Source organism: Fukomys damarensis, unplaced genomic scaffold (genome assembly GCF_012274545.1).
Source record: "Fukomys damarensis isolate Sample0158 unplaced genomic scaffold, DMR_v1.0_HiC HiC_scaffold_27, whole genome shotgun sequence".
NCBI classification, from domain to species: domain Eukaryota; kingdom Metazoa; phylum Chordata; class Mammalia; order Rodentia; family Bathyergidae; genus Fukomys; species Fukomys damarensis.
The window spans coordinates 19116762-19133579 of NW_022900939.1; the positions used below are offsets into that span (position 1 = coordinate 19116762).

Sequence of the window (16818 nt, forward strand, 5' to 3'; positions counted from 1 at the left end):
TTTTTTTTTTTTTTTTTTTTTTTTGCCAAGCCACTGAGCCCTCTGATAGGAGGGCTAAGATCAGGGAATATAGTCCTCAGCATCACTGCATAAGGCAATGGTATGATTGAAGTCAGGGATTGGCATCAGGAACAAGGTTGAGCTGGGGTCAGGAGTGACTCCAGGCCCTTTGCTTCACCTTTCTAAAAGTGTACTCACCCCATAAAATGCACAATATCTTTGCATTAGAGCTGAAAGGACCATTTGTGGTCCTTCTTTTTCCTGAAGGGTTTATAGAGCCAGAAACAAGGTATATTGCCTCCTGGAAGGGTCACAGCAGTTGGCTGGGGCAGACTGGGATCTACATTGTACTGGAAGGCAGGCACAGGGCCAGTACATCCTGCTTGGGGCTGCATCTCCACCCTTGGTTAGTGACCAAAGTGGACCATTGGTTCCCTTCCTTGTGCCTCCTATTCTTCCTGAGACCCACTTGCTCTGATGAGGGAAGCTGAGATCTCAAACCACCTGCTCTCAGCAAGCCTAGGAGTAGGCCTTTGAACAGATAGGGTTTGGGGTTTTACAAGCTGTTCCCACTTTTTAGGGGCAGTGGATGGATAGGATGATGGAGCAGTGAAGACCTCCGGAGAGGGGGTTGTGGAAGGGAAGAGGGAGAGCCAGAGAGCCTCAGCCTCTCATTGGCTCATTTAAGCCTATGTATGGAGTGTGTGGCTCTCTTCTAAATGATCGGCACATGTGGCCACTCTCACCTTCCATGGTATAAAGAGGGAGTTGGCAGCCGTGATGAAGTTAAGGATTCTAAGATAGATGATCCTGGACTATCCAGGTGTCCTTAAATACAAGAAGAGATCGCATAGACATGGGAGGAGGCCGTGTAACCAGAGTCAGGGACTGGAGAGATGTGGCCACAAGCCAAGGAAATCCTGCAGCCACCAGCAGGAACCCCTATTGGGAGCACAGCCCTGCTGCCAATGTCTCTTCATCCCAGCGACAGTTGACTGTGGACTTCAGTCTCCAGAATTGCAGGAAAATAGATTTCTGCTGTTTTAAGCCACCAAATGTGCAATAGTTTGTTGCAGCATCCACAGGAAACCCGTACATCCTCTCTCAGAAAAGGAACACACATACACAGGAAGGTGTACATAGGAGGAAGGGGCATCAAAGGCAGGAGAGCAAGCTGGGCAGGGGCTGGACCCTATAGAGAGGTTTTCGTGGTCCTGTCTAGGAGCAGAGAGCTGCCTGGGGCTTTCATCTGTATCACCAGATTTTCTTTCAGCACATCTGGATCATGTCAGCAAACGTGACTAAGGGAAGAGCCAGGGTGTCGCCCACCTGCAGGGCAGGGTGCAGGGAGTCTTGCATGCAAGGGGCACACAGTGGCCCTGGGCAAAGCAGAAACTTTTTCCCGTCCCTTCCATCTCTGGGGGCTTTTTAGTGGTGCCTGAGTGTCCATCCGAGTTGGGCAGAGGACACAGAAGCAGTCAGGCTGGCCCTGCCCCAGCCTCAGTGATGCCAGTGCATCCTCCTATGCATCCTGGGGGCCGCTGTAGCCACACCACACACACTGTCGCAGGGCCCATTTCTCCCCTCGCTGCCTGGGGTCCCGCTTCCACACCAGTAAATGCAGGAGGCCTCCTCGGCAATGCCAGTTCTATTCCCAGCCATCTCCTCCCGGGAGGCAGGGCACATTTCCTGTTCGCAGTTACAGCAGCGTCATATCCATGGGTGCTGAGACCCTAGGAGAGTACTACAACCATGGTCACCGGGTGTAGTCACCCTTGCCCCTTGCTGCCCATTCTCACACTTACGCTGTCAAGCCCCCATTTTTCTGAGAAGGAAAAGCGGCGCCTGTCACTCTCAAGGGGACAGTAGTAACCAGCCACGGCCCCAAGGTTTCCAGCCCAAGCACCAGGCCCTGTTTATAAAACCAAGTGCCGTCCAGTCTTCGGCACCCACACCCCACAGCCCTACAGAACCCCCTGGGCCTGGGCTCCCAGCAGTTGTCTCTGTCACCAAGAGAGCCCTGGCTGAGAGTCAAGGAAAGTGGGTTTTTCTGTGGGCAGGGGCATCACTGTGGTGTGGACATCAGTGTGGACAGCATCCTGAACCAAGAGGGGTGAGCAGTGGGCAGCCGTGAGCAGCCTGGGCAGCGTGGGCTGCTCCCAAAGTGCCTTCCCTCTCCCTCTGTGGAGACAAGTGGCCCCTCCCCCAGGAGGCACCGCGGGGACTGAGACAGAAGCCCAGCGTGGTCACCATGCAGAGTGGCTGAGGCAGCGCTGCCAGCAGGTCCAGTGTCCCAGTGTGGTCAGGATGAGCGAGGTGGGATGCGTACCCCTAGGCCCCAGAAGAGATACCATGGGGACCGTGTTTCTTTCTTTTTTTTTTTTTAATTGAATTTATTGTTACCTTCTAGGTAGACAGTACAGTTACATTCATTACTGGGATCTTGTACCTTTACGTGCCAGGTCTTGGTTCTCATTTTCGTGTTTCTTACCTAATTAGTTCAGGGGGTGGGCAGCAACGAGCAGTTTAACCTTACAAGATGAGGTCGCTGGTTTCGTGGGTAGGGGACTGTCTATGCCAGATGCTAGGTTTGCATTGTACTTGCTGGCAGTCTCCTCCTGAGTCCTCCCCCGCTGTGAGTCCGGAAGTGCAGACTCTCTTTGTAGGGAAGGGCACGTGTTGGGAAGCAGAGATGGGGCCTGGCAGAGCCGGTGCTAACTCACAGTTTGGGGGCAGGGCCCTCCCATTGGGCTGTAGTGGCCAGAAGATGCTAGATGTCCCCAAGTAGCCAATATCCCCTCTCCGTCAGTCAGTGACCTTTCGAGTGGGTAATTGCATTGCATATGGTATAATTATTGATGGTTTGTTCCTCCCAGCCCATCGAGCACAGGGTTTCCCAGGAAACACGCATGTCTCTGCTTCAGGCTCTGCCAGTGCCCAAGCCGACAAGCTCCCCAGTCCCCCTCCAGATGTCCTCTAGGGCAGCACCTGGGCTGTGAGGAAGCGCCCATACCGGTGAGGCTGCTGAGATCCCCACCTGTATTGCCAGCCCTGTCTGTCTCGAGTCGTGGCTGGGGGTGGAGGGGGGACTGGCCAGGTGACTCAGCCCCCAATACACCTTCGTCCTAACTGGAGGAGCCCATGACTACTCAGCCCTACATGGCCAGGGGCTTAAATCTGTAAGAGGGGACTTGTCCAAAGTCCAGGTGATGTTAAGATTACAAGATGAGCTGAGCCCAGGATTTAGCTCAGTGGTGCCACCGCCTGCCTCACAAGAGCAAGGGCCTGAGTTCGATCCCCAGTACCAAAAAGAAAAAAAAAGAAGAAAGAACATGAGCTGGATGATTACACGCCTGCACTCTGGGAGGCTGAGGCAGGATAAAAACAAGTTTGAGCCCAACATGTCAATTTGGCAATTTAGAATTTTTCTCCAAAAAAAAATTTTTTTTAAGGGCTGAGGATCTAGCCTAGTACAAACGAAGGCCCTGGGTCCAATCCCCAGTACTACCAAAAAGAAAAAATATATATATATTAGAAGATGATGAGGGCTGGGGCATGGCTCAGTGGCAAAGTGCTTGCCTAGCATACGAGAGGCTCTGGATTCCAGCCCCAGCAATGGAAGGAGAAAAATAAGATTAGAGTATGGCCCTGGGATATCCAGGCAGGCCCAGGTCACCACAGGGGTGCCTGGTAGAGGGACAAAGGAACACAGGAAGGAAGAGGGTACAGTGGGGTCACAGGCTGGAGGGGGCTGAGGAATGTAGCAGAAGCTGGAAAAGGTAAGAAGCGCGTTGTCCTGTGGAGCCGCTGGGGACCCTGGCCTGAGCTCCAGGAGACCTCTGACTTACAGAACTGAGACCCAGCCAAGCTGCGTCTGAAGCCACGAGTTTGAGCGAGGTCATTGCAGTAGCCACAGGGCTCCCATCCAGTGTTTCCAAGCGCTCAGTTCATGGAGGCTAGAAAGATGGCGAGCAGCCCCGGCCCAGGCATTGTGGATCAGGCTGTCCAGGAGTGTCAGGCTGGGACAGGTGGAGAAAGGGAGGCTGTGGGAGTCCTGGTCACTTCTCCATAGTCATCAAATACACCAAAAAGACGTAGGACTCGGACTCTGCTCAGAAATGTGCTGGCTGCGTCCCGGGCCTCTTTGGAACCCCAGGTGGTTCCCAGGTGCCTGAGGGAAGGGAGGTGAATTCTGGGAGACCCGCAGCCTGCCTTCCTTCCTGCCGTGGGGCTGCTGTGGGCCTCTTGGATGGGTTGTTTCTTACCATCCGAACCCCCAGGCCTGGAGCCCACCCTGTGTTCGAGACAGAGCTGTTAGCTGGGGCATGGCGGGTGGCAAACGAAGACTGGATCAGATGGCACCCAGAACAGGGCCACCTTGAGCAGGTACAGCAGCAGGATGGTTCCTGGCCCTGCTCCTTGCCCCGGATGAAGTGTGTGTATTTCCTTTGAAATCTGTTTTTGATAAACTCAGACATCCTCAGATGCCCTGATTAATGAGTGAGTTTGGGGATAGGAGAGGGGGGCAAGTGGAGAATAGAGCCGTCGGGTGGCTTTATCGCTCTGAGGATAGGAAGGAAGAATGGACAATAAATACCCATCAAGGCCTGCTTGTAGACAGGGCTGAGCCACCAGAGATTACAGCTAGAAAAATAGCTGTTCAGGACAAACTGTGACAGAGCAGCTCACTGTGAGAGGAGGGGAGGCCAAATCGAGGGCCAGGCCAACCAGCTGAAGGTTAGGACTCTGGCTTTAATGAATAATAACATCCAGGCACACTGGGGCAGGGTGTAATCCTAGCCACCTCAGAGGCTGAGGCAGGAGGGTCACAAATTGGAGCCTAACCTGAGCAACTAGCAGGATTCTGTCTCGAAGGGCTAGAGACAGAGCTCAGGGGTAGAGCTCTCGCCTAGCTTAGAGAGCAGGAAGAAACGTAAGGTGAAAACCTGACTGGGGCCAGAGCCTGAGAAAATTGGCAAGTCCGCAGCCTGGCTGGCCAGTTGGCTTCTATCTCGGAAGATTAACACATTCACTGCAGGGCCATAATGTGTACGTCTCACTGCTGGGAAGTTTCCAACCATTGGTGGTACAGGCATGACAGTCCCATCAGGTGGCATGGGACAGTCCCATCAGGTGCTACAAGCTGCCTGATGGGACAGTCATGCATGTAGCACTGGTGGTTCGAGCTGGCAGGAATGTGTTAACCAACACCCTGCGGTCATGACTGTGTCTCCATACCACAGAAAATGGTGGTGTCCGGAGCCTCCTACAGAACGGCCTGGAAACAAACATCTCACTGAAAGGTGTCTTCCTTCAAGAGGGACTTGCAAATATCTGAGGAGAGAGCAAACAGTAAGCCTGCTTCAACAGACAAGTGCCCAGCTCCCCAGTAGTGAGAGACCATGTATGACCAGGGTTCCTACAGATGCCCACTCCTATGGAGGCCTTGTGGGTCATAGAAACACTGGCCTTTCTTGGATGGATGGCAAAGAGCGAGGTAGCCCAGGGGGAGCCAGCTTCACCTTTACCCCAAGGGGAGACACTTAAGTCCCCAATGCCAAGGGTACAGCCACAAAGAGGGTAGCAGGTGCCAGGAAAGGTCAGAGGGGTCACAGGCCTTACTGGAATAAAGGGTACTTCCGGGGCCCTGGGGATGCTCAGAGCCTAAAGACTGAGATCCAGGCACAGATTCTAAACAGAGACGTTGGCTGCGTGCCAGATGCAGGGAGCTGGGAGGGCATCTCGTGGATGGCTCGGAGCATCGAGTACAGAGGAACAGCTGTGGAGGCAGGGTCATGGCAGCAGCTGCAGAGCCCCCAGCCATCCACGCCACCAGCCTGGGATCCCTGCCTTCCCTCCTAGTCTGCACATTGCTAAGTTCCCGTTTGTGCCTAAAATCTGTCATTCTTTATTTCCACTGGCTTTTTAGTAATTTCCCAGCTCTGGTGAGCCTGTTTGTACCTGACCATATAACATACAAGTTATTGCCCTGGGTGAGCCAGGGGCCCAGGGAGTCCATGTGGCAGTGAGCAGAAAATTCAGAGCAGCTGAGTTCAAGAAAACCACTTTCCCATGGCGCAAGTGCGCTGAGGAAGAGGATCTGGGATAAGATCTTCCCATGTCAGCTGGGTACGGTGTACGACCCTGGACTCTGTCTCCAGGACTCATGAGTCTGCATGGCCGATGATCACAATCACTAGAGGAGTAGGGCCCTGGGGCAGTCTGTCCCAGCCCAGGATGGAACTTGGTCAGAGGCACCTTAGTGTATCAGAAAGTCTCAGCATCCTGATTTCTGATTGTTTGCTCATATCTTATCATTTATAGCCTCCTCATCCTCTCTCCTGCTCCAGGCTCCTTATATCCACGAGGAAGCATTTGGTGGCAAATAAAACTTCGCTGACAGTGGTTGAGACCACAATTCTGAGTCCAGTGAAGGGCCTGACCAGCATTTGTTCCATGGCTTAGTGACATCTCTGCCAGCCTTGTAGCCTTTCCCTCGGGTCGGATGGCGGCAGCAGCCTCAACAGTCATGTCACCATAGCAAATCCTAAGTCCTGCACAGAAAGAGAGGGGAAGAATAGGTTCCAAGAAGTACTTCTCTAATCAGACTCTGCCAGTAAGACTTGCCCTCTGGTCTCGCTGGCGAAACCCTGCCCCATGGCCACACCCATCCTTAACTGCAGGGAGAGCCAGGAAAGCAAGTGTCTGGCGTTTCCAGCCTCTGCGGTGGGAAGCAGGCTGGGAGCGTTCCAGGGACCACACCGGGAGCAGGGAATGGAGGAGGGACAAGGCTCAGTTGTGTCTGTCTGTGCGCACAGCATCACTTAAGGGACAGCAACAAGGGACTCCTACCTATGGTGGCTATGGAAGTGGACTTTGAGACATGAATAGGAGTTCAGCATCTGGAAATAGCAAGCAGAGAGCCTGTGCAACAGTAAGTAACTAAACGCATTACTCTAAGAGCCTGCACACATGTGTTCCTGCACCAACTTTAAGGGGCTGAGAACTTCTGTGCCCAGAACTTTCCTTCCTTGTGTTAACAGCCCACAGTGGTGGATCCAGCACTTCCGGTGTGGAATCTTCCCTCAGGGAGCAGCATCTCTGGGCAGTCTCCTGGAGTGCCCTGTGCTATCCCAGCAGCTCTGACATCGACAGACAGTGAGCCAGCAATTCTTAGAATGTTTGCGAGACCAGCCCACCCCAGGGCCTCCCCTCTGGTCACTGTGTGGTGGGGTGGTTGCAGCAGTCGGGGAGCCATCCCCACCTGGCTGGTCAGCATCAAGCCATCCCAGGACGCTGCCTCCAGCCCCAACCCTCTGGCTCTGCCTCCCGTTCTGTGTGGCTCTGTGCACCTCACCCTCTCTGTGAGGAGTTCCCTCCCCTATAGGTATAAGTCACTGCCTCATGTGGATGTTACCCAGATTCAGTTACACTGAAAGCACTCAAAGACCATAAACATGATAATTATGAGAATTACTCTAATTATTAATTACTACTTAATAATTATTGCTCACAAAGCCAGAATTCAGGTATACCCCCAGTCCAAGCCAGCCCAGCATAAAAACCCAGAACAGTTAGGGGCATTTTCTTTGTTTTTCAGAAGGGGATCTCTCCATCTAATTCTTTGGAACCTTTCTAGGGCATCTCACAGGTGACCTCATTTCTACAACGTGTCCCCCGTCTGTTCTGAAGCACAGTGTTATATTAAGCCAGGCGCACCTGTACTCAGTAATGTCAGCATGGCTTCTGCAGGAGGATTAAGCCTTTTCTTAGCTTCTGTTATACCCATACATGTGTTATTTGTGTCAATTTGAGTGTCTTTAGGACATTTAGGGCATAGCTTTAGAAACTTGAGCCCATGGGTCAAATCAGGCCCACAAGCTATTTTTGTCAATAAAGTTTTTTTGACACACAGCCCCACCCATTCACCTATACACATACATTGTCATGGCACCTCTGTGTCCCGATTAGCAGAGTAGTTGCAGTGGAGATGCAGGATCTGCCTCCAAAGCCTGGCTGTTTACTCGCTGGGTCTGTGTGGAAAGGGTTTCCCAGCTGCTGGTCTGTAACGTGTATGGAGGTCTTTTCAAAGAATGTAATGAAAGTGCTGTTAGGATGTTTCTGTCCACTGCTTTTAGAACCGTCCCTTTGGCAATGCTGAACTTTTATCTAAGCATCAGTACTTAGGAAAGAAGCAAAACAGTCACACACTGAAGAATGGTGTTCCCATCAACGGTAGACCATATATGGGACAGTGGCCGGGAAGGGTTACAATTCAGCTGGAAATTTCCTTTTGCCTGGAATTCTTACTCTACCTTTTCTATATTCAAACCTGTTCGGATACATAGGTATGGTGGCCACAGTGTTCAAGACAGTGATGCAGTGAGTGGGTGTGTAGGCCAGGGGCCACCAGCTGTACCAGGTGCCCTGTGGCAGGAAGGGCGCGCATACCACTCACTCCTGAGTAGGTGGGAATGGGCCCACAAGGAGGGCTGGGGGCCTGTGGGCGGCCTCCCCAGCATGGTCTTTTGGGGCATGCTTTGAGACACAGATGGGCCAGGCCTGGCCTGTCATTTTAATTAACACATGAAGAGGCACCACCAGCCTCTTCCTGCACAGCAAACTGCCAGGTGGCCGTACTGTTCCTTTGATGTGTTTTCTTTTTCAAAGAACACTCTGTTCCAAGTTGAGCTGAGGTTCCCGAGTTGGCCCTGTCACTGGGGAACGGACCGAGCAACCGGCCTGGAGGTATGAGGACCACTATAGGGCCAGGGTGCTGTGGGACAGGGTCACTGGCATTCACAGCCCATCAGGGTTAAGTGCTGCTCACTGAGTCCCCAGCATAAAGAAGTATGTGCCTAGGCCTGAGGCAGGAGGAGACTGCCAGTGCCTGGAGGACACAGGGGCCTTTCTCTTCCAGAGATGACAGCTGCTATGCAGCCTACAGAGGCATTGTGAGCAGACCCAGACCTGGGCAATCAGGTGGTGACTGAGTAAGCAAACAAGTCACAGTCTCAGGTATAGGAAGTAAGGACAAGAAAGTAAAGCAGAGAAGAGAGAGGTGGAGAGCCCACACTGAGAAGACTAAAGTCACCTACTTGGTAATGGCATCCTAGCTCATGAACACCAGGAACAACATGTACAGAAACATGGCTGTGCAAAGGCACTGTGGTAGAAATGAACATAGCTTACCAGAGAAAAGGAAATAGCAAGGTTGGAGTAGAGGGAGTTAGGAAGAAAGGGAGCCTGGGTCAGGTCACAGAGGGTCTTAGCATTGGTCGGGGGGCAGTATTGTCAAATAGAATGGGAATTGGTTGTACTATTTTAATGGGGGATGCAATCTAAAGTTTTTATGATAGAGTGAATTCAGAGGAGACTTGTCACCAGGCTTTGTGGTCCCCAGGTGAAAGATGTTCGGGAAATGGACAGAAGGCCAGCTCTGTCCAGGCATTCCTGCCAGTGGCTCTTGCAGACAGGTGACTCTGTCTCGGACCATTCCTCAGGTTAGGGCTCTACATCCTGTTTCCATGAGTATGGAGGCCTTGCCCTGCAGAGCTGAGCCCCCTGCCCCTCTGCGACACCCTCCCACTCACGCCAGCAGTGCATGCTTGGAGAGCACACAGGCAGGGTCTCCAGCCTGTGAGCTTGGGAAGAAGCGGGGACTCCAGGCTCTGCTCCCTCCCGGCCCCCACCCTCCTCCCTTCTGCTCCCAGCACTGTGTACTGAGATCCCACCGCAGTACCACATAGTGTAGCGACCCCCTCATCTTCAAGTGTGACCCACACGTGTGTCCTGCACAAACTATGTACCCCTTGTCAGGAAGGACGCTTGGGGTGCTCTGCCGTCTCCGAAGGAACAATCCGAGTGGGCTCCAGGTCATGCGGCCACGTCCCCAGTTCCCAAGGGAGCCAGTTCTGCAGTGTGTCCCAGGGTGGTTCTCGCCAGCTTGGGAGGTTTCCCCTGCTGAGGCCAGGTCCTGGGCCCAGGCCTTTCGAATACACCTTCCTCAGGCTGTGAGGCTGGGTCACAGCCGCAGTTGACTGAACATCTGCAGGTGAGGATGTTGACGCCAGGCAAGGTTCTGTGAGTCGGTCAAGGTCCTGGACTGGTTTGGGAAAGTGGAACCCAGCCCTGGGGTCCCACGTCCAAGGCAGCCGATTCCCTCCAAGCCCACACTGCCTGGGTCTCAGCAGATAGCACCATCTCCCACTTACTGTCAGGAGTGTGTGTCAGCCCCGCGTTTGTCTCCTCTGCCACTCGCTCTTGGCAGGTAACCCGTCTGCTGGCACTCAGGAAGTGCTTGTGGGTGATTTATTACAGAGTAATGAGACAATTTAATTTGAAGCAAGTTCTTCTCACATTATTGTTTCTATTAGGAAAAACTTATATCACTTATCATGTTAGCAATGAGGAGGAAAATGGTTGTAATAACCACCGGGTAAGGTGTTTTCATAATTGCTGATTTGAGAAATGGCTTCTTGGAGCAGGCATCTTCACAGGGTGGGCATGTGGGCTCCGTGGGTTGAGCCCATCGTCCTCTCTGATGTGAAAGATGCCACCCTTGTTTCTCCGGCAAGGGTGGTTCCCGGCAGCTGGAAGGAATGTCACCCATGAACGGATGGTCCCCGTTCATCACTTCCCACATGTGGACAAACAGCATGGACTCCCCAGCAGCAGCCTTGCTGGGGCCGGCACTCAGAGCAGGACGGGCCAGGTGTAGGGCTTCATTTCCCTGTGGGTTATGACAGGGAGCACAGGGGGCAACTCCAAGTAATAGTCGCACCAGGGAGCAGGAAGCTGGAGCAGCACATGTGTGGTCAAGGTGACAGATGACTGGGGAAACCCTCCTGTCCACCGGCAGCCCGCCAGGCCTTCCAAGGACGAGGCCGTCCTGCCCGCCCATAGAGCAGCCCTCTGTGCCACCTGGCAGCCGGCTCTGCCACCGTGAGCTGGGCCGGCCGCCCGCACATGGCAGCCAAAGGGCCCAGGCTGGCATGTCTGCCAAGCCGGGCACCTGTTGATGCCCCACCCCGGCACCTCCACTCCCTGCAGAAGAGCCGACAGCTCTCCACTCAGCCTCGCCTTCCTGATTGGCAGAGCCCGGAAGTTTCTAGGACAGCCCCGCCACTGCTGCTCCCTGGAGGCTCCTCTTTCTAATAGCGCTCTCTCTAGTTCCTGCGGCCAAGCGGTGGTTGCAGGAGAGTGATTTAGAGACTGCTCTCAGGCTTCTGCTCCCTGCCCTGGGGGATGGGATGGGCTCTCCCACCTGCTCTGGGGAGGCACTCTCAGGAACTGTGAACGCACGGCCTCTTTTCAGGGAGTTCTCCCTGGCTCTCCCCAGGTACCACAGCCCGATGGTGGTCGCACCCTGACTTCCAGCAACTCCAGTCCAGATCTGGGCAACATTCAACATATTCAGACAACATTTACATGGTCCATATTCAACATACCTTTCTTCCATGAAGAAAGATCTCGACATGGTTTTGATACCTTTGCCTTCAAACCTTGCCGGTGAGCTGCTTGTGGCAGCCTCTGTGACTTGTTAGCAGCCGTCTCAGTCTCAGGAGAGCTAGGACTTACGAGTGTTTTTCACGCAGTTGGAAGGATGTTTACGGAGACCGGGTTTAATGAGAAGTGGTGTTGTCCCGTGCAGGATCAAGCAGACATTTCATCAGATGCTGCCTGCCTGCCGTGCCGCTGCACCTTGGATTTGGAGTTGATGGATTCTGTTTTCTGGGTGCAGATATACCCTGCCTCACATACGAGTCACTCTCTTGCCCTGTGAGAGCAAATGCAGCCTGCTGGGGACATGGGTGGGGCCATAGCAGCAGCTGCAGAGTCGTGGGCAGCAGTGGGCAGCTGTCACCTTTAGTCATTTAAGTGAAAGCAAGAGTGTTGGGCCAGCATTCTGCCGAGTCAGCCCTGGGCCACTGCCCAGGGCTCAGGCCTCACTGGGAAATGTTTAGGGAGGAGTGGGACAGTTGCTTTTGTGTCCTCTTTTGTCCCCATGAGCCTGCTGTCTTTTGTATCCTCTCTGTCTTCCCGGGAAGCAGTCAGAGCATCACAGGCCTGCTGCTGCTCACATGTACATATCCCATTGCCCAGCCTGTCCGTGTGGTTGTTCTAGTGTGCAGCGGGGTGTGTAGTCAGCATGGCACCTCTGTGCATCATGGCTGCTCCCTGTGTGGCTTTCTTTGTTGGCTGGACTGCTGTCCTCTCTCTCGTCCCTCCCCGGCCCCCAGCCTGTGCACTTCTGGGCAAACTTGTACCCTCTCTTCTGGAAAGCCTTTCCAGCTGTGGTCCTCCAGCGTTGCATCCTTTGCGTTGGATACGTATGTTTGTCTCCCCAACTATCCTGGGTAACAAATCACAAACGGGTTTGCAAGTAGTGAAGCTGGTCCTCTCCCAGCTCCGTAGCTGGAATTCTGAGGTTAGGGTAGGCCAGGCCCCTTTCTCTCTGGCCAGTAAAGGAAGGACATTCCCTGCTTCCTGGTGTTTCCAGTGCCTGTAGACCTGGTGATCCCAGCTTGTGGCCAAGTCACTCCCCTGTGTGTCTGAGCCTGACTCTACCTCTGCCTTATCAGGACATAGTCTTGGGTTACAGAGCCCTCCTTAAACCCATGATTTAAATCTTAAGATCTTTAACTACGTGTGCAAATACCATGTCCCAGAAAGGTTGCAGTCACAGATAGCAGGAGTGAAGACTTAGCCACTGTTGTTCAGTCCACAATGCTCAGCATCTTCTACATGAGGGCCAGACTGGCCAGGTTCATTCCCTCCAAAGTGCCAGGTACTGCACCTGCAGGGCCCAGCACCTCCACCAAGGGCACGCTCAGGGCCGGACAGGTCCTCAGCACCACCAGCGCTCGTGGACCAAGCCCAGAGCAGCCTTCTCTGTCAGCCCAGAGAAGGCCTAGTGGCAGGAACTGAATTCTGGCCACTGTTAAAAACCACATGACACTTGGGCCCCTGTGGTGCTGCAAGGGGGATACCAGGAGCACTACCAGGTGTACCATGGGGGTCTGGACTCCAGGACCACTGCAAGGGCAGCCCTGAGTCCCCAAGTGCCTACTGTCTAGCTCCAGGTTGCTAGTTGCTCTGAGCACGTTCAGTCAGCTCTTTCCTGGGGCAGGAAGTGGGGCTGTTGGGTGGGGCATGGACGCCTTCAGGGGGCTCTGCCTGTGGATTCCAGGGGACTTCCTGTGTGTAGCTGTCTCCAGGGGATGGCGTGTCTCCTGTGTAGACACCACCTTTGTTCTCCATGGCAGCTGATGGCCTGTGTCACATCTTGCTGTGACCTAGGAAAAGGCACTCACCCCTCTTTCAAGATGCTTTCTGTCCATCTGTGTCCCCATGACCATGATAAAGTATGGTGGCCCTGCTGTGGGTCGTGTTCTCTGCAGTTACACCGTGCACAACCTGTGCAGTTGTACCAAGCAGTACTGGGTGCCCACCCCCTTCCCTTCCACAGCTCCCACTGCAAGCGGAAGATGACACAGGCGGGTGTGTTTGTTAAAAAGTCCTCCCGCCCTACTCAGAAACATTTGAAGAAGGCACTGCTGGCTGATGCTTTTGTTCAGCCAACAGCTACAGGTAGATGTAGCACATCGGTGATTCACAGAAGAGTGGGCACAATGTCTGCTTCCCAGGTGCTCACTGAAACTACTTCAGGCTCGGGGTCATTCGTGGGTGGGGAAAAAGGACCCCAGAAGAGGCATGGGCAAAGCTCTGGGGGGCAGCATGTGGGATGGGAGGTGCCTCAGACTCAGTGATACCAGGTCTGGGCACATTTGGTTGCTAGCTATATGGCAGACTCTGGCTCATGGACTTCTGCAAAGATCCAGGGCATATGCCAAGGGTCTGGGCCACCTGCTCTTTCCTCTCTGGCTTCCTGGGACCAAGCTGGCCAGCTGCATGCAGTAAGTGCTCCATTGTATGGTGCAGACCCTGCCATCTGGCTCCCACTGGGACTGAGGATCATCCCGCCTTCCTCTCTTGGAGCTCTGTGGCCATCCTTGAATCAGTGCCACCCACTTCCGTATCTTAGGTCTATGCCTAGTCCCCTTTGCTTGTGTGGGGGCTGTGGGCATGTGGGGTGATCCCCAAGGTGAAGTCGGTGCACCACATGAGCTCAAGTCCCATGGGACCAGGGACATTTGCTTCTGGGTGACAGCACAGGTAGATGCCAGGGCCTGCTAAGGTGGGTGCTTCTGGGTGTCGACTCATTGGCTCCTCCTAGACCTTCGCCCCCCTTGTAGGGGAAACTGAGGCTCTGACCAGCCCAGCTGGTGATGTCTGAGTGAGTATCCAAGCAAACCTGAGGTCCATGTGTGAACACAGTGAATGGAGGTCATGACAGTTGAGGAGGGCTCGTAAGGACCTAAAATGGCACAGGAACTGGGGGTGGGAGCAGTTCTTCCTGGTGTCAGAGCCTGAGGAGCTGGCACTTCACTGACACAGAGGACTGAACTATCTCAGTACAGGGCAGGACAGCAGTCACAGGTCAGGCTAGAATGTCCCCAGGACAGTCGGAAGTGGCCAAGAAAACTTTGGCCTAGGCAACAGAGAGATGGATGGTGTCCCCACAGGAGGGCACATCATGAGAAGGGGTTGGCCATGCTGGTGGTTCTGCACATAATGGCCGGTGTGATTCACACATACTGCAGAGATGACTCTGAGTCGGGAGGTCACTTCATTGCTCCTCCTCAGCGCCCCATAAGGCCTGGATGATTGTGATTCTCATTTGGCAGAGCAAGAATCTGGGGTTTGAAGGTCACACTGACCTTCAGCTGTGCTCTGAACCAAGCTCCATGGTGACCAGGCTGTCACCCTCACCACCATGCTGGACAGTCCCACTGGCCCGGAGAAGTCCTTGTGGTGGGGACAACTGCCAGGGAGTAGCATAGGCTGTATGGGAGCACAGGGTCTGAGCACCTTTAGGTCCTACAGGTGACGTGTGCTGGGAATGTCACCTGGTTCTGGTAGAGTGCAGGGCAGTGGGCTTGGGGTTTCAGGTGGGCTGTCGTCCTCCCAGGGTCTTGGGCTGCTGATCTCTGCAGCTCACATCAGGAGGATGTGCAGGAGGCCAGCAGACTTCCCTTGGCCTTGGCAGCAGGGTCTCTGGAGGACCCAGGTGGAGAAGGAGCCAGGCTTGACAGCTGGCATGGGGCGGAGAGGACCAACACCCTTGGAGAGGTGGAGGGGAAGGAGGGATGTGGCCAGAGGAGATTTCACGTAAGGGACCTGAGTTTGTGCTCTGCTTAAGTTGTCGGTGTTGGGACAAGGAGGTGGAGAATCCTTCCCCAGGACCCTTAAATCCATGACAGTAGAGCCCCCTCTTCCTGCTAAGCCCTGTGGCTGCCAGGTCCTGGCTGGCCGCCAGCTTGTTCCACCAACAGCAGTTAAAGGGCCTCAGAGCTTTCCACTAACTCACCACCGTGGGAGTGGTGGCCTCAACCACAGTGATTCCAAAAAGCCAGGGCCTATCCTTGCTGTGTCTGGGTCTGAGAAACAGAATCAGAGACCCTGTCGCTGCTGATCCCAGACCAGCCATGGTCCCTGCCTGTGGGCTCCCAGGGCCCTGGATCTTTGACTATCTCCAGCCCTTGTTCAGCGGCGGTGAGCAGAGCAGGGGGGGCTTTGAGGGCCGAGTCAGGAGGGCTTGAGGCTGGTGGCCATGTTTCCCAGAGGAGGCCTCCCTGCATTTGGTGGCATTTCCTCTTACAGAATGAGAACTGGGGGCCAAAACTCCCTGCCTTATGTCAGACCCATAGTGGGTCATGCTGGATTAGAAGGTCTGCCCTGCTGAGCTACGCAGCACTGTCCCACTGGCTGTTCCTGTGAGGCAGGGTCACTCATGCGTCCTCTGTATGACCCTCTGGTGCAGCTGGGGCAGGGATGCACTCTGCTGTGTCCCCAGCTGCTCCAAACCTCTCTCCTCATCTGTAAAGCGAGCACTCTGAGGGGCTGCTTGAACCCTGTCCCAGGGAACTCCAGCCAATCACAGACACTTACCCTGTTCCTCCACTCCCAGGGCTGCTCTGTCCACAACTGTTGTACTGTGACCAGCCGCTGGATGCTGGGCCATGTGCTTCCCATAGGCAGCAAATCTGGGGGCAGGTAGCACTGGCCCAAGCTCGAGCAGGAGCCAGCAACTCCTTACTCCCTTCCTTTGCCACTTGTGTCCCCAGGCCTCCCTGATTCAGGGGCATCTGCAGGCCATGGGGCCATCTCTGCACACAGGGTGCCCCCATGCCAGCCCCTGGGGCCCTAGGGAAACCCCCTCCCTTCCTTCACACGGACCCCTCCTCCCGTGACTCCTGACCTAACTTCAGGCGGCACTGATGCTAGTGTAACACAGGCTGCCTGTCTCGTGCCCCTCAGCAAGCCACCCAGAAGCAGGAAAGGGCAGCAGGTTAGCCAGGTCCTGGGGCCCGCCAGGCAGCTCACCTGTGTCTTATACACCCACCCGCACATGGGTCTGGGGGCAAACAACCAACCACAAGGTGGAGTGAGATTAGTATAAATGAGGAGGCTTTGCAGGTAAAGCAAAGTTGGGCCTTTTTTGGTTTCTTTCTTTTAAAAAAAGAGAATTGCTGTGCCAAAAGGCTTCAAGTCCTTATCACAGGGGAAACATCAGGGGCCCTCTGCTCCCCTTCCCCAGCAACCCATCCTCCTCAAAAGGAGGCCACTGCTCTGCGGGGGGGTGGGGGGCTTTGGTGGGATTGAAATGACCAGCCTCCTCCAGCCCCGGAGACCCTACTCGCTGGTAGGAAGTCCCTGGCTGCGGCCACCGGAGGCACCGCGCTGGCCGCTCCC

General features: G+C 54.4%; 1 protein-coding gene across 13 annotated transcripts in view; it reads left to right on the plus strand.

Moving 5' to 3' along the window:
- Nucleotides 1-16818, plus strand: part of Shank2 (SH3 and multiple ankyrin repeat domains 2) — a 511573-nt gene that overhangs the window by 345923 nt on the left and 148832 nt on the right. The gene's annotated exons all lie outside the window — the stretch shown is intronic.